This window comes from Centropristis striata, chromosome 2, assembly GCF_030273125.1.
Source record: "Centropristis striata isolate RG_2023a ecotype Rhode Island chromosome 2, C.striata_1.0, whole genome shotgun sequence".
NCBI lineage: Eukaryota > Metazoa > Chordata > Actinopteri > Perciformes > Serranidae > Centropristis > Centropristis striata.
Genome location: NC_081518.1, coordinates 39313265 through 39339422, shown reverse-complemented (window position 1 = coordinate 39339422; position 26158 = coordinate 39313265).

The window sequence follows — 26158 nt, the reverse complement described above, 5'->3', positions numbered from 1 at the left end:
AGGGACTATTTCTTGACCAGCAGATAACACATCTGCACGCGCATTATTTCGTGTCACGCGCGCAGTTGAAATCTGCCTGAGGTACTTTATTTTGAAAATGTTTTATTATTTGTGTCTGTGCACGACTTCCTGTCCCGAACGATCTGCTCTGTGCTGAATTTATCACGTGGAGGGCTGGAAAATGACCAATCATAAGAGGCCCGGGGTCAGCCTTGGCCCCGCCCCCAATGTGTCAAAAGTCCTCGCTCCGCGAGATGAGAGCTCCACCGCGAGCGACCCAATGTGTCAAAACTCCTCGCTCCGCGCGAGCAGAGCTCCACTGCGAGCGAGCATGGGGGAGAATCTGCTTCACGCGGTTGCTGAATATGTGCGCGAAGATCAAAAAAGTGCGCCGCAGTTGAAATCTGTGCGCGTGACACGAAATAATGCACATGCAGATGTGTTATCTCTCGCGCGACTTTTGACTCAAATATGAACCAATAAGAAGATGCTACATTATAAGATAAAACTAGCACTAGCTAGCTAGCTTTGTTAGCAAGGAGCACCTATTTTTCAAAATAAACAGCCGACTCCTTAGTGTTCTTAGTATGTTAGTGCATTAGTACTGAACCGAACACTGAACAAGACATAAGCGACCAAAATGTTATAATTAACTTTGATGAAATGAAAGCACACCGTGGAATGGTCTAAGTTCTTAAAACACTGTAAACAGTGTGCCACAGTAGCAATCACAAGGTAGTCATGCCCTTAAACATGTCCTTTCTTATTATCTATTTTACTTGAAATGGGATCATAATTTACTAAATGAACACCATGCTGTTGCACATTGTAATGAATGCAGGTTTAAGAATCTTCTGCATATTGGCTTCAGTTTTCAGACCAGGGGGTTGGTGCTGGCTTTGGACAGACCGCTGATTCTAGTCTTTATGCTAAGCTAGGCTTCATATTAACATGAGGGAGTTATCTCATTAATCTCTTGGCAAGTAAGCAATAAAACGTATTGCAACATTGTCTGACTATTCCTTTTAATAATTAAATAGGTCAGGTCAATTCCTTTTGATCATGTAACACAACATTAGAATTGGACTGACAGTGACACAGAAGCAAAGACAATAGTGGTGTTGTAGCTAGTGGCTGTTGCTAACAACTAAAATGGGAGCTTTATAGAGTACGATGTCCTTGTCTAACTCCTAATGTGTTCTACATTCAGTACACAATTCAGTACCTCTGTACCTTAGCTCAAGGGCTTTAAATTCACTGAAACCATGTGTGGGGTACAGATCTTGTGGAATCTCCTCTGAGACCAACACAGCTTGTTGTGTTTGTTGATTTAGGGTCACACACCTGGCTGAGGCTGGCTGAAATACAATGCATTGTTTTAAAGGACAAGGGAGGTTTGTCTAAAACAAAATGCCCCACTGTGGCATACTAACCCAGACTCCTGATTTTCACGAGTCGTTATCTATGCATTCAAGTCTGAAATCCATCAATTGAAAAAAACAAAAATAATCTATATCTGCATGAATGAAATCTTGGTCGACAATATATCCGACTCTCATCAAGTCGGCTGAGTGGAAGGGTAGAGAGTGCTTCATTTCTACATCGAGAACATGATTGTAATAATCAGAGACTTCATGCCACAACATATTCCATTATTGCAGGGCACAGAAGCCTATAAATGATCATGCAACGTTGAAGTTCCAGGAATAGAAACTCCTGAGAAAGCTAAAAAGAGTTATTCTACCCAGATAAGAGCATATTAAAACTAGTACAAGAAGAAGATAAGAGGATATGATTCAGTGGGAAGAGGAGGACAATAGATGTGGTTTTATACAATCAATAGAAGATCTGATTTTTGCCACCAAGAGTTAATAACCAGGTCCTTTAAGGTAAGTAAAGAAAGCGTTTCAGCAATACTGGAAAAAAGGAACATATGATGATTGTATTTCAGAAGTACAGAGTTCAACTTAAAGTAAAGATTAACCCCTCCGCCCCAACACAATTTAAATTATTTAAGTATAAAATCCCTCAATTAAAGATCCCATTCTTTTTGATGCCACTTTCTCACCATTTATTTAGTCCCCAGATTTAGCCGCTCTTTCATCACCACACAATGGATTATTTTCAGCCGTAAAGCTCTGATCTTGATAAGGCATCAAACGTTTGTCCAGAGACATTTCAAACAATCCCAATCTTGAAAGAGACAAATTATTATTATCAGCTCTCTTGCAATTAATTAGGATGTCATTTGTCGCGGGATGAACTCAAAGAGAAATAACTGACACATTATAAAACTAGCTAATTGTCTCAGATAATGCTCGGCTTCGTGCATGTACATTTTTTTCTGTTCCCACTGCCTTTTATGTCTTTCCCCAAGGCACTTAGCGTGTCCATCAACAGGCATGTGTTCTGGAGGAGTGTCCTCAAGCGAAACACTCTACCCCCGTCTGCTCGCTATTGTAAGCTCGTGCATTAGGGTTTACTGTTCCCTCTGTGAATATAAATCTCACAGAGTCACAGTGAAGAGTCTGATGTCTTGGCAGCTGTTAGTTCAGTGAGCAGAGTCCCTATTTTCCTTTATAACCTGGAAAATCATGGTGATGTCCAACTGTCCTCTAAATTACTTCTCCTTTCCCCTCGTCCTCCTTGACTTTCTGAAATGTAATCATAATACTGTTCTTTGAGAATATTAAGTGTGCCATGACCTCTGATCCACAACCTCCTTACTATTGGTTGCTTGTGATATTGGCAATCTAGCAATTTAAGATTATTCTGTCTCAGATTAAATGGACATCAGATGATTTTGGGATGCATATCCAGTTTCATCCCCTTGGACAGGAGAAAGACACTGAAAGACATTGTTGGAAAGACTGACTTTTAATGTATAACCCTGCCATCCCTGGAGTATATGGTTCTGGCAGTAGCAGTGATTTGTTTGTCAGTTGTTCAGTATCTCAACAACTATTCATGGATGGATTCTCATGGAAATTGGCACTGACATTCATTATGCCCAGATGATGAATCCTAATGACTTTGGTGATTTCTTTCTCTTTTTACTGATGTTTCACAAAAGTGATCTATTGAACCGGCTCCACCTTATAAAATCACCATAAGAGCTACGAAGGAAATAGCCAACATTGACATTCACACATAAGCACTTCTACAATAATAATTATTACAAAATCGTAGTACAACAAACACTGTGCCCCTGTCAGCCAGGCACTATAGATTTATTTTATGCATTTATATATAATTATCCACCGTTCGTTCTTTAATTTTACGTTCCACTTACTTCCTGTCACTAACTTTCAAAATAAAAGCACCCATTTCACGCTGGATGGTACCTTTTCAAAATAAAAGCATCAAAACATTGTAAAATATACAAACATGAGAAACACGCAATATAATACAAATACACCAAAAGGAACCTTGATAAAGGTAATTTACAACATTTTAATGTGTCCAATACTGTTGTTAATGACAAATTAGATACAAAGCCAATCCTGGAACTCATCGGGTTTTAGTCTGATGTTGATTTAGTCTCTGGGAGCAAGGGCCAATATTTTTGGGGTCCAAGTGTAGCCAGTAGATATTTGTCTCAAGACGTCCTGTTCTATGCACCATGTTTCATTGTTTACAGTCTGATTAGTAGGGTTGTATTCAACCAAAGATGGTGGATTGGTCTACTGATATTATGCCTACTTTTCAACTAATGATCGGTCTATGGGGGGAGAAGCTGCAGTGAACAGAACACACTATATAGCATTGTGAGTCCAGCATTATTTTTAATCTTTCTTAATTGGAGCGCCACTTCGTATTTACACTATATTACAAACTGACAAACTGAGTCACTGTTCTGTGCGGAACACTGTATATTTGGTGTTTATTTCTGGTTGCTGCAGACTAGAAACACATTTTAGCCCTGCTAAAAGAACCTCTGTCGCTTCAGCAGAATTTGTCTGGTCTTTCTTTCGGCTTAGATGCAAAAAAAAAAAGATTAGCTTAATTTTGTGCACATGTGCACTGCCTAGGAAGTAACTGTTACAGATTGTTGTTGTTTTGGTGTCTCTAGGTCAAACATTGGTGTGAATATTGTTGGAAATGTAATGAAATATAGTACTTTCTTTAAAATGAACATGATTACCATAGCAGGAAAGCTCATGGAAGTAAACTCATATGAAAAAGTGTTGTAATGTATAATCTCATGGAGCTCTTTGCCCATACAGTACATTTAATTGCCCAAACACTGATTAATTTGAAATTTCTCATTAGACAGCCTCTCCTGGCTCAATTTCTCTCCTCACATTTCATTTTACATAGATGTAATTTAAAGGTGATACATGCTGAGGTATTGTATTATTCCCACGTCTTGTTCTAATTGTCAAGTTGGGTATACATATTTTTAGATGTCCTTTAATTACATATAGTACAAGGTACATAGCGACATATTTAATTTTAGAGCTATTTCGTGCATAATTATTTCTAATTTCACGTCTTTCAGTGTGTCTGTTTAAACCTATTTATTATAAATATATATATATATATATATATATATTGCTCGAGCAAGGCTTTTTCACCCTGAGCCTACAAGTTGGACCTGATCAGTGTTACAGGTAAAATAAGTTGAGTTGAGTTTAGAATTACTTCCAATCAGGGTCGCCCCATTCTTCCTCTGCTACAGTATCCCTGCATGCCAAAAAGCTTCCTCAAATTTTGGATGATAATTTAGCACTATACCACGCCCTAATGATTATTGATGTGTATTATCATTAAATGAAATGTGCTTAGTGTGCTTGAAATTGAATAGGGAGGCGTACATTTGCTTTGACGCTGCAGGGCAAATACCAAGAGTCATTAGACGCGCTTCTTAGATAAAAACGTAAAATCTCTTCCGCTGCAGATTCAGCTCCCTCTGGCTGATAGAGAGCCTTATTAGGAAAATATTGTCTGACTTGTTCCCTCGCTCTGCTGTACAATTATTTCCACAAATGTAGGAAACAAAACATTCAACAATGAAGGCTTCTAATATCTACGAGTCGGGGAATTTGATTTCTTCCTTCTACAGTAGTCACTTATTCATAGAGTGTCAGGTGAAACACAGCTTACATCAATCACCTGTTTGGTTATAAATTTAAATAGAGTTAAAGGATCTTACATCAATTTAGAAATACATTAAAACTGTGAATTAGTCTCAACCCTTAAGAACGAGCTTTTATCATAGAAAGCGTTCTTCCGTTGTACTTCTGGGCCTGTTTAACATGCAGAGCGGTTATATTTAAATCTATTTAAATCTATCCAGTAGGTGGGGTGGCTTTGTTCACAACCTTCTAGATGTTGTTACAGTTTTGCTTTTGTTTTACACTTCATACCACAAATGGTGAACAAATGTTCATGATGACAAAAAGGGTAGAACTGATACATTTGGATGTAACTTTGCATCAGTTTATAAAATTCTGCATGCCTGTATGTTTATCATTCCCCATTTGCACTAGTGTGAGCGTTTACTAGCTGGCTAGTGTGACAAACTTTGGCCATGACCCCAAAGCAAACTGCATTAGTGCTACTGTAACTCCCCATATATCCTGATAAAACTGAAACCCTGGTTGTTGCCTCGGAGGACTTAATTCCAGATATTAACAAATACTTGGGTGATTTAAGTCAACTAAACCCACCCTGAGAAATCTGGGCGTCATATTTGACAAAAACATGTCCCTAGTAAAGCATTGCAAACAGCTCACAAGAAATTGCTTTTTTCAACTGAGAAAAATCTCCAAACTCAGAAAAATGGTGTCGCATAATGACCTAGAAATCATTAGTCATGCATTTGTGTCTTCTCGGCTAGACTACTGCAATAGTTTGTTTTCATGTCTGAACAAAAATGAGCTGTCGCGTCTGCAATTAGTTCAGAACTCTGCAGCGAGAATTCTGACCCGCACGCATAGGTGGTCTCACATTTCCCCTGTTCTTAAAGCCTTACATTGGCTCCCTGTCTCCTATAGAATAAATTTTAAAATTCTGGTTTTAACATTCAGAGCCTTACATGGCCAGGCTCCACCCTACATATGTGACCTGATACAGCCCTACATCCCCACTCGGGCTCTGAGGTCTACAGATCAGAATCTGCTCATGGTTCCACGCACCCGTTTTCGAACCAGAGGTGATCGAGCTTTCCAGGCTGTCGCTCCCAAGCTTTGGAACAGCCTCCCTCCCTCACTGCGCTCAGTAGATTCTGTTGTCACTTTTAGAAGCCAACTGAAGACATTTTTATTTGTTCAGGCTTTTGATTAATTGTTTTGGGACTGTTATGGTTGTTTAAATTGCTGTTGTTTTGGTTTTTTAAAACTTGTATGTACTTTTTTATGTTATGTGTATGATTTCTATGTGAAGCACTTTGTGACTTCTGTCTGTGAAAGGTGCTATATAAATAAAGTTTACTTACTTACTTACTTACTTACTTACTATATACTACATTTGGTACACCTGATCAACTGTTTGTTAACACAAAAACTAATCAGCAAATCACATGGCAGCAACTCAATGCATTTAGGCATGTAGACATAGTAGAGCATCAGAATGGGGAAGAATGGAGATTATAGTGACTTTGAACGTGGCATGGTTGTTGGTCTGAGACTTTCACAAACTGCTGAACTACTGGGATTTTGACACACAACCATCTCTAGGGTTTACAGTGAATGGTCTGAAAAAGGGAAAATATCCAGAGAGACGAAATGCCTTGTTGATGCCAGAGGTCAGAGGAGAATGGACAGACTGGTTGGAGGCGATAGAAAGGCAACAGTAATGCAAATAACCACTCTTTACAACCAGCAGGGACCACACCACCACTTTATTAAGTACACACCTCATCTAATAAAGTGGTTGGTGAGTGTAGGTAATAAAGTCTTTGGTAAGTCTTCTGTTGGGGTTAACCTAAACACGTTTCACAAATTATGATAAGATAACTGCAGCAGAGATGTGTAATGAGATGATGTCTGATTTGAGATATGTTTAAAAATAAACCATTGTTAGACATCTCTTAAATAAATTATAACAACTAATGAATTCTTTATTATTTATTTATATGAAAAGAATAATATAAAGTTAATCAAATTCAAATTTGATCATATTTAAAATTGTATATAAATAATATATACTGACATCTATTTAAATTTTGTCATAGTACTCAATTTGCTCATATTTTTTATATTATTTAATATGTTTTATTGTTTTTATTTGTATTGTTTTATTATGTCTTTAGCATTTAGTAATTCTCCATAGTTAAATTTCATATTTTTGCAAGACCTACCACAGAAATCATTAAAATGTTATCTTTAACTTTCCCCTGCTTCTTGTCCAGTGTAAGAGGCAGATCTGATCACCTGAAATGCAACAAGGTTCCTTTCCTGTCCTCCTACTGCACCCTATAGTACACAGTCTACATCAGCATGCTGCCGTGTCTCTCACTGACCACAAACGACCTCATCATTTCTCCAATCCCAGGTGAACCGGAGCAGCTGACTACCTCTGAAGGCTGTCAAGCTAAAGATGTTATTGCTCCTAATAGGGAAGTTTGCATGGTAGAAAAACAACACGACCACACGACCAGGATACAACTCAGAACCATACAATGTTGTGAAAATGGTGAAGGTGAAATCTCTCTTCCCCTCCTCCCCTTTAGCAAATCATATATTCCTCACAAAGATAGCACAGAGCAGCATCACAACCTGGGTGTCAGACAGTAAGAGTGATCTGCTCTCCACAAGGACCCACTGTCAGATCAGAGGTCAGACACATGGACTTACCACAGAGACAGGGGGACTTTTTTTCCAGCCACAAAGCCCTTGCCCTATCCACCTCGGACAGTTTATCATATTATTCATGATGACGTGCATCACACAGTTTGCTCTATTCGTTTTTTTAAAGCCTTATTATAAGGTAAGTTAAGGTAAGGTACAACTTTAATGTCCCTGTGGGTCAATTTGATTTACAGACAGGAGTATAAAACAATAGACAATAGTACAATACACACACAAGTGCAATAGTACAAACAACACAGTTCCAAATTGTCACTCACTGTTAAATGTAGTAGGATTATGAGAAGTGTCCTGACATCATTGCTTGTTAAGAGCGGCATTAGCAGATGGGACAAAAGAGAACCTGTTCCTATTGGTGCTGCATTTAGGGAAATTAAACCGTCCTGAAGAAAGCAGCTGGAACTCACCATGCAAGGGGTGAAGATAGTCAAAAACAATGGTCTGAGCCTTGGAGATGAGCCTTTCTTCAAATAGCTGCTGAAGATTTTTAAGGCAAACACCAGTTATTTTAGAACACAGCCTGACCATTTTATCCATTTAAAAAAATATATATTTTTAAGACTGAGATGTCGCAACCAACAGATATATATATATATATATATATATATATATATATATATATATATACTATGTGCACATGCATTCAGAGAAAAAAGGTGCCTTTCGCTACACGGTTTCTCTGTTATTCAATTATTCAATCAATATTTGGAATTGAAAGTGTTGGAACAATAACTTCTAATACCACTTTTCCAATCAGCGAGCAACACTTTTTATAATTTACTCTGGCGAGGTGATAAGGTCCTTTGCTTCGTGCATCTTGTCCAACTGGTGATTTTATGCATTTAATGTGAAACTAAATATGCCAGTAAATGATTTGGGGTCAATTTTAGAGGATACATGAAATGGTAAATTATTCTTCTATAAACAATATTAAATATAGTATCACAGAGCTTCAGGAAATATATGGAAAGAGACCAGTGCTGTTACATTTAAGGAATGTTCCTGTGATTGGGAAGTGGGAGATGTTGACCTTCTGTTACATTCAGCATCTTTGCGCTTGTTCACAGAGAGAGGATGAGCACTATTGTGGTTAGAGATTCAAGTTGAAATGCTCACAAGCATGGAGTGGGCGAACTGAAGGGCCATATTTGGAAAATGTTGTCCCCTTGTCCATAGATCTGAATGGTGGACCTGATCCTCATAAAAGCTTTTATTATCGTGGCCATGCCGTCTGTCTGTTTTTCCACAGCTAATCTCTCTCTACTGGACCAATCAGCCTAATATTTTTTCCCCACATTTATGACTGTAAGCTCAAGGACCTATCATGGTTGTGGTCATTCAAAACTGTTCATAAACTGTTCATTGTCATTGATTGCTCACTCCTCCACCAGTGGGGGTCACCAGTCATCAACTGCCTCAGTTACATCAGAATATTTTGCTTTTCATTGGCACCAGGCGGCAATCTCCGTGTCTGAGCATGGAGGCCAACCAGGAAGTGCCTTAAAAGTGCAATCCACCGAAAATTCCAGCAGGGGGTGCTAAATTTGGCTGCAAAAAAAATCTGCCCATGCATTTCAGTGCAAAATTTGAAAACTTCTGACTTGATTTATTACCTCAGAAAATGTTTTCAGGACAACAATATGGTCTCACTCGCTAGTAAAAAATCATCTTCAAGACAATTTGATGTCAATAGTTCTAATAATGGCCCCATTTAGAAGAAAATAGAAGATAAAGAATCGTATGATTTGGAGCGTGGCTACATTTGATTGACAGGTCACTAACGAGGCGAGCCGTCATCAGGAGAGAAGCAGAGCAATGCGTATCCACGGCAACATGTCAATAAAGTTATATATAACGTTATATAGATAGAAAAGAGGAGGTTTACCGATTTGGTCTCATAACTTTGACCCTTTCCCACTGTATGTTCACTTAATGACAGTTTATTTGAACGTTTTGTTCAGTAAAAATGTCTTGTTCAGTGTTTGGTTGGGCTAACAGACACTCCAAGGAGTCGCTGCTCAGTTTTCTGAGGTAAGAAAGATACATTTTGGTTTTGTTTTTTTGCTAGCCAAAACTAACATCCCAGTTAATGCTCCAATTAATGCTAACATGAATTAGCAGCGGCTTCTCTCAGTCGGGTTGCCGGTGTAGAGAGGCGTGTAGTCAGTGTCGTCAGATCCCTCGCGCTCCGCCACAGTCCAAATATGGTCTGCTCCGCGTATCGGAAACAAGATGGCGACGCAAGATGGCGACGAGTATAACGCTGAACTCGAGGCTTCCAACGGGCAGTCCACAAACAAATGGGTGACGTCACGGTGACTACGTCCATTATTTATATACAGTCTATGATTGGCACCCAGCTAGATATGGAGTTTGACCGCAGGATCTAATTTTTGTATATTGATGCTGTGCACCTTGTGTGGATATCCCAGATATGCTGGAAAACAAAATGCTGCTCACCAAGATATTCACGTAGCTCAGTGAATTTCATCATCTTCTCCAGCAACTGCGTCTTGATGACGGCCAGTTCGTTCCTACTACCATGGTATGAACTCAAAATAAACTGATTTTGCCATCATTTAATTGCAAAAAAGAGAGCAAAAGTATGACGAAATAACTACAACATGATGTCGATGTGGACAAAGTCTAAATTCATGCTTTGTCGGGTCTGTCTGTAAGATGTCAAGCAAACAACTTTTAAAATGTTTGTTTTCTGAGTGGAGTTTGGATCGATCACAGCTACGCTATGTAGGAGCTCCTTGACGCAGGGCAGAGATCTACACTCTGCCAAATGCACTCTTCTAGTCTTGCAACTTAGACACTAAATAGGACACGTAAAAAGTGCATTCTGATTCTATTAATACAGTTTTTGCTCCATTACAATCACAATAATCAGACATTCATCATGTTGTTCAAACTGTGGCAAAGCTGTGCATGTGTACGTGTGTAATATTAGTGTATCTGGAGGTAATAGAGATTTGTTATCAATACTGTATCTGTCACACTAAAGCAATATCATTCTACAAGCACGCATGCATCCTCTAATGTGTTTGTTTGTTTGATTGTTTCATACCTGACTTTTGAAAAATAAGAGTCACTTGTTTGCAGACACGGATAAGATTAGTTTTGTCATCTAGACACGCCAGCTTGCATAAACAACTGCATTAGTCATGTATGGTTTGATATGTTTCCCAGAAATAACCACAGGAAAGAAAGAATGAATTTAATTGCAATGTTGTGCAGCAACACACAAGGAGACAAAAAACAATACATATTTAAGTCTTATTATTTTCGTTATTAAGTGCATTATTCGTCAAAACCAAATAATATGCAATAGTTCCTGTTGTGAAATACTGCACTGGTTTTGGTGCAAGTTAAGTTTATTCAACTCCATGAAATAAAAATGCTGTAACAATTTAACCAGTTCAGAAATGACTGAATTCACATGCCAGTGAGGGGTATATGGAGCACTGTAGGCCACACAAACAGATAGTGAGAGGGCTTATTTGCAGCGCAGCAGGATATCAAACTACTAGAATTCTTTAACTTTCCATGGTTCATGGTTACACCAGACTCTGAGACATGTTTGTAGTATTTTCAGGACATTTTCATTACATGGTGTGATTCTTAGAAAGAAAATAGAGCTATTTTGCTATTGAACATATATTTTTTAACATGCTCGCTGTAAAATAAAAACAGTTGGACATATATTGAATTTATCTACAAATAGAATATGATCTCTGCCACAGTGAGGCAAACCGTTACAAAGCCTTGGTTTTACAGTGTTCTGAGAATTATGAAAGAAAAACAATAGAAATAAAACAACAGACAACAGAAGTGAAAGTGTTTATGTCAAGATAGATAGAGAGGGAGGGAGAGAGAGAGAGAGAGAGAGAGAGAGTGTAGTATTGCGTGTGTGATCTCCATTAGCTGCTCTGCTTTGACAGCCAACCAGGATCACTGCGGCCGTAAAAGCCCACAGGTGAAGCAGCCGACTTATTACCTAAAAAGGTTCTCAATATTTCATGATGGCAATGCACATATTACCTGTGGACTCCCCATATTTATTTTACATGTCCATTTTAAGCAAGCATGTTTTTTTTAAAGTGGAAGTTGTCATCTGTGAAATGGGTGAAGCAGAGTGCTCTCTGCAAATAGGAACAGATACATGCTCCTGGTATATTCAGTTACCATGAGAAATTAATGAGGACACCAGAAGAGTATTTTTTTAAAACTCAAGAGTTTCAGCACAAATGCTGAGAAAATGAATATGTATCCTGGTTCAGGCTTATCCTGTCACACCTGTCAGCCAGCCAGTTGTGGAAAAGGATTCTGATTTTAAAGCTCTGCAGAGACGTGATCTACCCCCCAAAACACAGCAGCGCTTCTCATATTACCTCTCTTTTTCCAAACATGCAGTAATTACACGATGCTCTTCCATTCAGTCAATACAGTAAACCTGTGCTGACTCTGTGCTTGCAGGAGAGAATATTTGGCCGCATAATTATTCACAGATTTTTGTAAAGTTACATTTATTAGTTTAGAAACTTCCACAATAATCATGTGCTGCTAACTTCTGGAGAGCTTTGAGACCAACCACACATCCCGGCCCTGCTCACTCCCCGCGGTTTGGCTCGTAATAACCCAGTGATTTGATCCTGTGGAGAAAAGAGGCACCGGCAGCTGAATGAGACACTAATTAAGAAATTCAGTCATGTGTGAACGTGGCCATGCTTGTAGCATTCAGATGAAGTCACTGCTACCTGGCCGCCCCTCCATTTATCAGATAAAGCTTGTGCATCTGAGAGGATAGGACTGAAGAGGGATTCTGTACTACTGACTATCACTACAACGACTTAGAAGAAAAAGGCAAAGAAGACTTATTATTTAGATAAAACGGATGCAAGTGGATAGTCTCTGTAGTACAATATATAATATCGACAGACAATTTAAAAGTTACAATAAAAACAAGGTAAGAGATCTCAAAGCACGACTACAAATACAAAATAGGAAGCAGTGAGACACAATGGGCTATTAGACCAGCAGCCTATTGCAACATCTATGTCTAAATTATCTTGAGTTGGGTGTTAAATCCACACTAAACAATATATTGGAACTGGTTAATTTGATACTAAAGCTGTGTTAATGTTTGGTTGCAACACAGAGACATAAAGTTCTTCTTAGATACTCTGATATCAAGTTCAAACTAACTAATAATCAAATACTAATAATCCAACACAATCTCCAACCTAAATGACAGAATAGACATTTCGTCTGTACCACCCATAAAGACACATATGAGCGTTTATCAAAATGACTGATTGTTTTGTGGCTCACGGACAGCAGAGCATTCTAAAAATAGCACACATGTCATTATACAATTACGTACGGTTCATGGTTGTAAAAAAAGATTGCAGTTTCTGTGAATACAGGCTATAAAACCACTGACCTAGGTTTATGGCAAAAAACCCATTATAAAAGACAGTTTAAACAGTAAATAAACGTAAGGAAATGCTGGAAGTTACGTAAAAAGTAATTTACTTTTTTTTCACACGAGACACAAACCCCGTTCTGCTGGGTGAAAGTCTGCTGTTTGGATTTCAAGAAGCTGTTGAATGCATCCGTGTGTCATGGATACCTCGTTTGTGACAAAGGGATGAACGGGTCAAAAGTTAATAAACATTCAACTTTGACCTGTTGGTGGCGCTAGAGCTCTTGAGCTAGAGTTGCCTACACAGTATCACCACGAACTCAAGTAATGGGTGGTCTGCTGTTAAATTATTACAATATTGGGGAATTATTACATTATCAGGACTTGCAAAATAAAGGCTAACCTGATAACGTAATAACCTCCCATTAATGTTATACTTTTATTGGTAAAAAGTGTATTACATTATCAGGAAGTTATTACATTATCAGATTTTATTACATTTTCAAAGGACTCAAGTGCAGATTTTTCTTCCATTATCGGGGTTATTACATTAATGGGAATTTTTAACATTATCAGGTTCTACATGCCCTCCATCTGAATTCCATGCATCAAAATACTCATGTGATTGCAAACAAGCTTTACTAACATGCTGCTATTTGTCAGGTGTAATGTCGACCATGTTCGGCATCTTAGTATGGAGGTTAGAGGATAAGAGGATAAAACTGGTATAGAGAAAAGATGCATGTTTCGTAAACACAACAGAATTGGAAGCAAGAAGACGGTGAGAGGAAAACGATGTAATTTAGAGGAGAAAAGGACATTCTGTATTTAGTAAAGAAATGAATTTTCCAGGTTATGATTGAAGATAAAGAGTCTGCAGCCTGAGGTGGTTTAGACAGAACAAACATCTGCCAGACATTTAACTGTGACTGGATGAGATTCGTAATAACAGGGAGAAAGAGCGATAAATTCTTCTGTGTAAGCTTCATATCAGTGAGCAACTTCAGTGTTTTGCTCAAGGACACTTAGACACGCTGCTTTTGAAAGACTTCTGTGGGGATTGAACCTTTAACCTTCCATTTAAAGCATTTTCTCCTGCTCTGAGAGGCACATTGGCAGGCGTACTTGTTCACTGTTTCAAACTGATGATTTATACAAGATGGCTCCAAGAAATGACCTGCTAATTTCAAGCTAAGATAATTTTTATATTAAAGAATTCCCAATATATGTAAAATGGTACGTTTATGCCTGCAAAATGCCTGTTTTGCATTAATTTATGATATTAATGGTCATATTTACATTAAGGAAAATGAAATGTTATAAAATCAGCTTTTTCAGGAGCACCACATGATTTCAGTCAGTTGTCTCAGTTGTCGTCAAGATCATGATTTAAAAGAATCTCGTAATATCATGTTTGTCACTTGTATTGTTGACCCTATATTTTTTTTTTAAATAGTTTTATTTGAAACAGATCATGTGCATATTGTTAGAGCCGAGGCTCCTAAAGCCTCCCGCACTTTTCTTCTCGACTAGGTTATCACAAAAGACTCAAAACAACTGAATACAGTTTACCATTTATTGAAAGAATAATAGCCAAATGCAATGAGCAGCACTGGAATCTGCTGTGTCATAGTTCAGTTTCTTCTGGGTGTGGGACCCACCCCGACAATAGGTTGGACTTCTTTGCAATTGGTCAATTTAGGATGGTGACAATGGTGAAGTTTTTCTAAAAATTTGTACGATTATTTTTTTTCTTCTTCAAATTGCGCTATGTATCTTTCTTTCTCTTATATGTATATTATTTTATTATTTGGACACTTCACTTATAGATCTGTGGTTGTGAGGATTACTTAACTATTCCTGTCTTAATATTAGAAATGTAACAATCTCAACCAATTTCCTCACAGGGATTATTGTTTCATCTAATGTTATGAGTAAGGGGCTCCAAGCTGATCCACTAAGCTTTATTCCCCATTGTATTTTAAGCTTTTTAGTAGGGGTTTGATCCACTGGTCTCCAGGTGTTTGGCAGATCTTTACTGACCTAGTCACCATTGAGGGCACCAGCGCTCTAAGCGACAGACTTCACATCGACAGCAGTTGTAGCCGTCTGGCTTAGCGGGGCTTCTCTGTGTTTGGCTTCTTTATGAGGCAGAAAATGCCTCCACAATGTAACTGTTTTATGATGCATTTCCAGCTTGGCAGTGATATGGGGGACATTGTATTAGGTACTTGTAAAATCGATGCACCAGGCCAGGCTGGAGCCAGAGCTCATGTTTGGCTGTTCTCCTTGGCCCTCGGAGATCGATACAATGGGAGATCTTTAATTTAGCAATGCTTTAGTTCATGGAAAGTGCCTTAAAGAACAATAAGCAGTCTCACTTGCGGTACATGTTGGAATCAAGCCCTGTCATCTAAACACTGGCATTAGACGCCATATGTAAGCTAAAGTCATGGAAAAAAATTATTAGACCACCCTTTTTCTTCAATTTCTTGTTCATTTTAATGCCTGGTACAACTAAAGGTGCATTGTTTGGACAAATATTAATTTTTTGCGTGGTTTTCTTAATAATAGCCTAAATCATTAACAAGAAAACCATGGGAAATGTCTAGATATCAGTTCTTAAATTAAACTCTTATGAGCTATTTTTGTTGTTATCATTATATTTTTCCAAACAATTGCACCTTCAGTTGTACCAAGCAAATAAAATGAACAAGAAATTGAAGAAAAAGGGTGGTCTAATTTTTTTTTTCATTGCTGTATAAATACAGAAGAAGCAGGACAAACAGATAACCCAATGGTCAGTAATTGATTATTGTATGTTCAAGCAGATCGATTATTATTGTTCATTCATGAATTCAATGAAAGGCCGCCTTACAGAAAGATTTATGTATATATAGATATTTGCTGATGATGCATTGCCTAATTGACTGACAGCCTGATTGAGATTTACATGCAGAGCTCTGTGCAGCACTGAAATATTTCTCTAAAGCATAATGAGTGTGCATTAGTGTAATCAGAGCGTCAGCAGTGTATGTGTGTATGTGTGTGTTTGAAGTGAAATGAATATGAACACACTTCCACTGGATGCCTTGCTGAACAAAGAGGTTTTATATGGGGGGTGAGAGTCTGAGGCTAAGCTGTAATTGAATACCAACAGGAGTGGTGTTTCTACTCAGACCTCTGAAGGAGGACCTGACCTTGAGACGCTGCCGCTGATAGACAGGCAACACAAAGACCCGTCTGGCTAATTAGATTAAAAAACATGGATCCCAGGGGATGGAGATGTGACAAGCACATTGATTCACTACATCTCCTCAATTTCCATCTCTCTCCTGATCTCTCCCTCCTTTTCACCCCCCTTCCCTTCTCACCACATGCCTCATTTTATCCATCTCACTGTGCTGTATATTTCAGATCTGTGTCTCTCTTTCTTCTTTTCCTTCAAGACTCACAGTACATTTCTTCAACTTGTAATGAGAAATTTATAAGAATGATGACATATTCAATAAGTAAAACAGACATTTCCTTTTATTTGACAAATAAATAATTTCATGAATACTGATAGAAACATCAGATTTGTGTACGACTTAATGTCATTGCGGTATGTATGATGTATGATCGGTATAACAAATGTTTTACGGTCATTGCAGAATCTCATTGTCAGTAAAATATCGCTCCACCATGACCTCCAAAAATGTCATGGCTGAAGTATAAGGTCAAGCTGTTGTTGGATGGATGTAAACTCATACATTATAATATAAATGAAGGCATTTATTAAGCTTGCCTTCAGTGCAACAGTAAACATATAACCAACATAATTGAAAAACAAAGATTAATAAAAGCATGCGTAGTAAAAAATAATAATATTTTAAAAAGCCATAAGATGTTTTCATGTTCTGTCTGGTGTTTCTTCTAGGATCTTTTTCCACAGCAAGGGGTGGAATGTAACAAAGTACATTTACTCAAGTAAATTTACTTACGGTATATTTTCAAAATAAAATACCTCGGGTTCAAGGCGGATCGTATTTCACAACTTGTAGACGTCATGATGGGTGGGGACAGACCTGACGTCAACAGGTTAGAGGTTTTCACTCTTTCAGCCCACTGACACCATGGATGAGGAGATGCTGATTCTGGAGGTCCAAAATCATACAATTATCTATGACCCGTCACATCCTTTATATAAAGACAACCATAAAAAGGACGTTGCTTGGAAAACCATTGCAGTAATGGGAGTGGATGGTAAGTTACTAATATGGTCCAATAAATGTTGTTTGAAAGCAAATGATCTGTTCTCTTCTGGTTATATCTGTTAAAAAGGCCAATCTACCTTACCTTACATAATCTTTATTATTTCTGATTAGTAGTTCTTTATTCGTTAATAACAGGACTTTTACTTATAGCGGAATCATTTCATAGTGTGGTATTAGTACTTTTCCTTAAGTAAGACATCTGGACACTTCTTCCTCCACTGGTTGCTCATGCCAACTCCCTGTGGGATCAGTAAACTTTCTGTTGCTGCTGTTACTCAGATTACATTTTTTGGTAATATCCTGAGATTGTTATTTGCTATTACCCTAGAGGGAGCTCTGGGTAATCAAGTGTGCGTTACCTGGCAGGAAGTTACCTGTCAGGAAAGGTATATGTAGATACCCCCTGGTGGCATATGTTGTAATGTCTATGCTGCTAAATGTTTGAGTAAAGCCACAAGAAACTACTCCTGAAGCCCTGTGTCCTTTAACAAATTCTGATCCACAATGCTATATTGGCGACGAGGATACTTTGGAGATATGCTGCACCTAGGCCGGAGCACATAGAGAGGACTTGGCTGATTGTTTGAAGACTCCCTGAGAACAAAGGACTTGGAGAAAGGACACATGTGGGTAAGATGGCAACAATAGGGACTGCCACCATTTGATCGCAATGTGCAAACTTGGGAGGAATACTGTGAAATTATGGAACACTTTTTTATTGCAAATGATGTTGAAGATGAAGATAAAAAGAAATCCATGTTGCTCTGTGTGGTGGGTGCACAAACCTACAGTTTGATGAGAAACCTCATAAGTCCTGCTAAACCAGGGGAAAAGACTTTTGCACAGTTGGAAGCATTACTGAAAAACCACTGTGCTGTGTTGTCTCATAGGATGGACGATGGAATAGAAAAACCCATCGGATTTGTCTCCCGAACCTTTCCTTGTTATTCATTCTACCTGAGCAGATTCTGTAACTGTGCTGTTATTTATGTCATAACTTTACAATTGATTGACCTCCAGTCACTGTTTGACTTGCTAATCTTCAACATGGAGAGAGACTGGAAACGTGAAATGGCAACTTTGTGACGTTTCCTAAAATCCAGAAGCTTGGAGTGACACCATCTTCAAATCTTGTTTTTGCTGATCTCTGAAGGTGTGTCAGTACATCATGACATCACTGTTATGTGAGGTGAGGTTACAGCTGCACGATAGTTCACAGTGACATGGATGTGGTTGGGGGTGAAACAAAGTAGAATTTTTCAGCCACCTTGTCATTCTATAAGTTAGGCTTACTCTTTATAGAGTTATCACTTGTTTCAATTCAGCCGATGCCTTTATACATTTGTTTTTAAATTTTTATTACTGTCAACAAATCCCATAAATAGCCCCAAACCAACAATGTGTTAGTCATTCCCTGAGTACTTTGTGACTTACCTCCCCTGTCTGTGGCTGTCAGCCCCAAGCACTTCCTTCCTGCTGAAGACGTAAATCTTTAAACACTTGACACAAATATGCAGTTCAATACTTGAAAAAAACAAAACAAAACAAAAGATTGTAGCAACCTATTAAACACCTGGGCACTGTAGTTTTTAACAAATGTTACTGAAATGAGAGTATATAGTGAATATGTGGGGAACTACTTTCAGTTGTGGATTCACACACAATTGGTAAGGACAATATTTTGTTTTAAGCAGCAGGCATAGGCAACTTTTTATATTTTGGATGCTCGGGTGATGGACCAGTTTCAGGCGAAAAATGTCTGGGTCAAATATTGTTTACAGTCTCACTGTTCGACCATTTTTGCCATTTCATAAAATAAGTTGAGTTTTAATAATGTCTTAAATTATTTCAAAATGAATTGTTTGATTTAAAAATTATTCAAGGTGTTCACTTGTTTCAAAATTGATTTAAAAAAATGTATTTAATATATTTTAAAAACTTCATATATTGGGCTTTGGCTTAACAGAAAATGCTTGTTAGAAAGATAGTTTCCTTTTTGGATTCTGTCTTTTTATGGGATTTACATTTTTTTTTTTTTTACAAAAAATATAGAATGTCATCAGCATCTTTAGTTAGCGTAAGACCCAAATGCCACAACTAATTCCTACAAAGCTGAAACCAGCAGAGAGCTGGGGCCGTTGAACGGAACCCCCGTTCACATGGAAGTAAAGTTTAGGCTCCAGTGCAGTCACGCTGGCGCTGTAAAGGGCAGAAGCATCAATTACCGAGGGGGGGAGGGAGACGGAGGAAACCCTCAGCGCAAATCTAGGTAGAAAGACCTGAAATGCATAATCATCACACTCCCTCCCTGGTCCTTCTCTCTAATTAAGCCATCTCCTTTTAATAAGGCTTCTCTTTGGAGTGATAGACTAAAAGGACACCATGCAAATTGCTGACAGTTAATCACTACGCTCTCATGCATCGATCACAGACCAAAGAAAAATGTCAAACGAGCAAACAGCACATGCTTACTTTTCAGATTAAACGGAGAGGCCTTGATAAACATATAGAGGATTATTTTTAAGATCCCATGACAACATTGATATAAGAATATTTTTCTCTAGGGAAAGCCATGTGGACTGTAAAAAAGTGTTGATCTTCTTTCAAAGACGAGTATAATCCTGATAAAACGTGCATGTTCTATGATCCTATTTAATACAGTGAGTGGACTGTAATTCTCTCATCAGCTTAGAGTGAACAGCATTCCTATCCATACACAAAGGAAAGAGCGGCAGACTTTCATCTGCCTGGTTAACAACTTCAGTCATTGTCTTCTTTAATTACAACAAAGTCAACAGCTCCATTACTTCCCCTCCTATCTATCTTTCATCCCTGCACTCTCTGAGGATTGTGATGTAGGAACAAAACAGAACAGGCCTCAGTCTCATCTGTAGGCCGGTGAGAGGGTTTGCTCCCACACTTGAATGTAATCAGCATTCAGAGCAAGACAAGGAATCGAGACGTCCAACCAAAACATGTATCCATGGCTCCTGATGGTAATTAGTGTTCCCTCTGCCAATTGGACTCAGTTCTCTACCGGAGCAACTGCTGCTCTCCTTGCAATTGATTTTCCAGGCATCTAGAGAGCAAGTGGACCAGCAGCCATGTCAGTAGGTAAACCAATCAGTCAGTCAGTCAGTTGCTCAACCATTCAGTAAGTCAGCTTGTAGGCCAGCCGTATCCGCCAGACAGAGAACCAGAATACTAAACAAGCAACACAAAAGTTAGTCAGCGAGTCATCTGGCAAGTAAACAAGTCAGTCAGTTAGACAGCTTTCCAATCTGGCAGTCCATCTACATATCGGCCAGCCAGTCAATCAGTCAGATAGAGGGTCATTTATCAAAGATTTTTCCAGCAGTCGCCTCCTTACCTTGTGTTACAGTGGCTCTTCTGCGGCTGGGACAGCCCACACTAATGCTGTGTGGCTCTTGGAAGAGAGTGATTGATGAGATGATGAGCATAACAAATGATCTAGTTCAATCAGCGCGGTTCTAAAGCAGCACAATGAGAGTTACGGCGTGTCATTAATGCCTGTAACGTTTAACAACAGCTATAATATCACTCAGTAGTGTGGATGAAATCACATTAAGACTGATAGAGATGATAGTGGTAATTTACTTTAGATTATCTCCCAGCAGGGGACAATTGTGGACATTATGTTTTATCTAAATTGGGGCAGCTGTGCGGTAGAGGTTAGAGGAGCAGGCTTATGAAAGGAGGGTCAAAGGTTTGAATGAGGAACACCAGATGGGGATATCTGGGCGAGGAAAGTCAACGAGAAGCAATCTCTATTCCTAGCATCAAAGTGCCCTTGAGCAACAGCCGTAAGCCAGGCAGGTAACCCTAAAGTGCTCAAGTAGAAGACTGTGAGAGAGGTAAGTGCATAAATAAAAATCAGCTCCATCTTTAGAAAACCTCACCGATTCAGTGAAGAGTGACAAATAATCTTCAAAGTGTTAAAAAAACAAAACTGTAGCACTTACATAGCCAAGCCAAAAATAAAGTAATTATGGATAACAGCACCAAATGGTTCAATACTGTGTTATTATACTCCATCCCTTTTTAGATTCACTCAAGTGCAGAAACAAGAAGAGAGAAAGAACAGCTCACTGGATATGATGACACTTTATATTATGCCATGTCATTTCATAATCTCAAAGCATGTGCAGGAATACTAATATACATTCACAATGCAGTCCAGTATCCTGAGAATCACATCTGAAGTTGATGCTTCTGCACATGACAATCTGTCCAAATGCAAGAAGCATGCTCTATAAGACTGCAACATCTAATCCCAAACGTTTCCTTTGTTTTAGTCGCTTACATACAACCTTTACCGCCATGATGACAATCTACCTTTAAATTCCACATCACTGTATCATTTTGCGTTGTTTGTTGTAAAGTGGTTTGAGCAGAGAAAAGGAGTGAATTAGCCCATCAAATACTATTTTAGATAATAACCTTTGCCTATGCGGTGGCTTTAACAGGTCAAACAACTCTCAAAAGGTGGACAGTTTCAACATGGTCTCACAGGAATCCGTGAAATAGCCACGGATTTGCTTAACTCAAAATCCGTGGAATAGCCACGGAATCACTCAAATTTCCGTGAAACTGACACGGATTTCACTACAATGCAAGTTAATGACAGTCATATCCCGTGGCTATTCCAACATACAAAGTGATTATGTACATTCACTGAGTGAATATTTAGAAAATAAAACATATTTCTCGTTAGAAATGTGATAAAAAAATCCATTTTTATACAGAAACTAAGTCAAAATATTGATTTTTTCACTAAAAATGAGAGAACGGTCCGCCATGTTATTTGTTCTGACCGCCGGAACCTTAAAAGTCACGTGACTTGGAACAAACCAATAGGAAAAAATATTAACTTGCATTGTAGCGAAATCTGTGTCAGTTTCACGGAAATTTGAGTTATTCCGTGGCTATTCCACGGATTTTGAGTTAAGCGAATCCGTGTCGATTTCACGGATTCCTGTGAGACCAGGTTCAAAGTTTTGTGTGCAAACATGATTGACCCAATGAGAGGCTGTTTTTATTTTTAAACATGCAACAATTTCAGACGAAAAATGCAAAGGCCCAACTTACGACTTATCGACTTATTATGTCCTCTTTCCATGCAATGATGTATTTAAAAGTTTATCTGAAGCTAATATGAGGCTTTAGCCATCCAGGGTATAAAGATAAAGTGGATAAGTTCAAAGTTAAAGTTTTACAGGTTATTTTTAGAACAAAATACTCTCTATAACCCTGCTGCTGCTGCCGTTGCTTACTGTACACAAAGTATCCGCTGCTAATTGTAAACAAACAGATGCTCTGTGCACATTCATACTGTACTTTACTCCCACTTTGTTTGTTGATGCCGGACTGCAATGTGAATGGACGCCAATATTATGCCGTTGCAGAATCAGTATGAATGTCCCAATGCCAAAAGCCAGCACAGCTCTTCACGACAATATAGCATGACTTTTGCATAAATGCAGTCTGAAAGGGGCTTGTGGGGTGGTGTCTTCTTCACACTGTTGAAGCCTGATGTGGTTTCTGTCTAACAATAACTTCCATGAATGCATGTGAGGAACAAATCACGTAATTGCTAGTATGAACAGAATTGATTACAGCAAGAACCTGTTTCATTGTTTATTTGAACACCTGACTACAAGACAATTTGAGTTGTTTAGGTTGTTGTTTGTTGTTGTGTTATGTGATATGTCCCCAGTGTTTTGCACCTTTACAATCTTTGATAGGTAACAGGCAAAACCAGGTCAATGTGTTGTGCTGAATGTCCCAGGAAAAGGACATTTGTCTTGTCGTCTGTTTCATTATGTATACAACGGAGTCATTCGTTACGTTTGCTCATTTCGCAATCACTAATTAGATTTTGAAAACAAAGTGGGGAAGTATAGCTAAATGCAGTGACGAAGGCTAAACCAAATTAGAAAATGACAACGTGATTCAAAAGCCTCTGGTGTGGAACAATTAATGAACTTTGCAGAGTCAGTGTGATAACCAGAGAACTAATGCTGTGCAGTGATGCCAGAGCAAACAAACACACTGAAACACTTCTGACTGCAAATCTTGGGTAAACATTGGAGTTTAGCACTGCTCACAACACGCTTCAGCCTCCAACAAGTAAACAACTTCTTGAAAAACATGTTTCTCACTGACAGTAAAATATGAGCATCTGAGTAAATGTAGGAAAATGGTATAAGGTCATTCTAACTTTCCATAAGCATGAACCTCACAAGTTTAAAGTGACTACACCCTCAAATTCTGCCAAGACTCTTCCTTCTAGCATATTTTTAACATTTGCAACAGAGCAGTGAGGGAGCAACAACTGTAGGAGTTGCAGCCTTGTGGTTACAGTGGGTGTACTACAGAGGGTCCACTCAATTTAGCATGGACAGTGACTTGGAGCTGGTAGTCAGAGCTAACCAGCCATGAGTGGCGACTGTCAGACTCCCCCCTTTTCCCTGCTGGAAACTCTGGGAGTCTGGTGGAGCTTTGACAGTCACAACAAAAGTAAAAGTACCTCATCAGCCCCCAATTCCAAAAATATGTACTATTCCTTTCACACAATGTTCCAGGAATTAAAGCAACATGTAAAATACATTGAAAGAGACAATTTGCCACATTTTATGTGGTTGTCCCGTCAGTAGCCGTGTTTCCATCAACGAATTTCGATGCACATTTTGAAGATTTGCATGAGAAAAGCTGGATGGAAACACCAAGATTAAAAAATAAATAAATAAAAAACATTACGTGTTAGATGGAAATGCTTTTTGCAAATTAATTCAGACTTAACGAACATTTAACTCACACGACTGATCAGCTGTTTCTGCTCTGACATGAAAGAACAATTATAAGTTGCTCAATTTAATCTAATTCCAGAAGACATATTTTTTTGTCATGGGTGATTGTCCAATTGGCAACCTCTTTTCCCCAAAGTCACATAAGAAAAAAAAAAGCATTGCGAGATCTTGACTTTAAAACTCAAGATCTCTCTACTTACAAGATAAACTTAGATATAAGCTCTAATGGAGTCATATTGTGAAGAGACTGCTGTTCCACATGACTACTTAACATTCATGTTGGATGGTTCCACATGGCTACTTGATATTCAAGTTGAATGGTTCCACATGGCTACTTGATATTCAAGTTGGATGGTTCCACATGGCTACTTAGTGTTCACATTGGATGCATGACCATGATCATGGTGTCTGCAGGCAGCGTAAACCTACCTAATGTGTATATGATACACCTGGATGCAAGAAATGCCATATGTAAAATGAATTTAACAACAAACAGCAAGTTAAGTACACACCATGATGGTAACCCTTCCGAAGTGAATATTAAGTAGCCATGTGGAACACGTAGTCTCTTCAAATTATCTGTGATCTTCATGTACGTCATAGAATCTGCCTTGTCCTTAATTTGTGAAGTAAAAATTTCACCACAAATGTATTCAGTAAATTCACATAAATTCACGTAAATGATGGACTTTGCTTATCCAATGCCAATGTGTCAAACAAAACACAGACATGAGTGGAGTCATTTCTAAATAACGAGGCCCCTTGGTATTACTAGCCCGGTATAAATAGGGCTTTGGTCAGTCTTTCCACTGTCAATCAACAACTCCTGTTTGTTTGAATCAAATACTTCATTTTCAGAGTGAGATATGAAAATGTGCTGGTTCTACATGCTACCCCCAACAATGTCACTGACCTGTCAAATGATGTTGCTGGTGTCAGAAAATACAATCAATTGTGTGCAGTTAAGCCATCAAAACACAGAGAATATCAGCAACAAGCACAGCTGTTTTTCACACTTTATCCTCAAACTCAGCTGACACTGATGATTATTTTGTAGCTCAATGATTACATGTATGATATTACACTATTGCTTTATCACCTCATATGTGTCCAGTTATCAGCAAACGTTTGCCTTTTAGGCCACCACTGTGTCTGAACTCCTGAAAAACACTTTCCCAAAACTTTAAAAACCTAGAACTGCAAGTGTAACATGACTTTAAAAGTAATTCATCCGTTGCCTCTTTGTTCTCTTCTTTATTCTTTCCACTAAGCATTGCTCAATGTGAACTCTTGAATCAGCAACCTCAGTAAGGTAATGAAATGTAATGGGAAATGAAATGGGAACCAAAGAAGCAGCAGTTCTCTGTATTCCAAATACTGAGGTTCTGAATCCCTGTTAAAATGGATTATGTGTCCTTTCACTACCTGAGTTTTTGTGGCCAGGGCTCCTGAGTCAGCTCTCTCGTCGATTTCTGACATTTTCTAAGGCAGTGAATGCAGATCATGTTTATCAATGAGCGATGCTCTACATAGAGTGGGAAGCACATTAGCTCAGGTTCCCTGCTCTACTCAGATCAAACCCACAGACCTGAACCAACAGCACACCGCCTCTGGGCCCCATTTCCTATTGGCACTGAGTCTGTGTGCTGAATTACCCAAGCCTCAATTATACAAATTCCCTTGGGCGTGTGATATTGTGATGCAGGTGGCCATTCTCCTCTTACCGTTTGCCTTTTTCTGGTGATTTGAATGGAGTTTTTCTCTCAAACAGAACAGAAAGTTAAAGTATGCATAATGGTCACAGAAAAGACAAAATGGCTAATGTAGAGA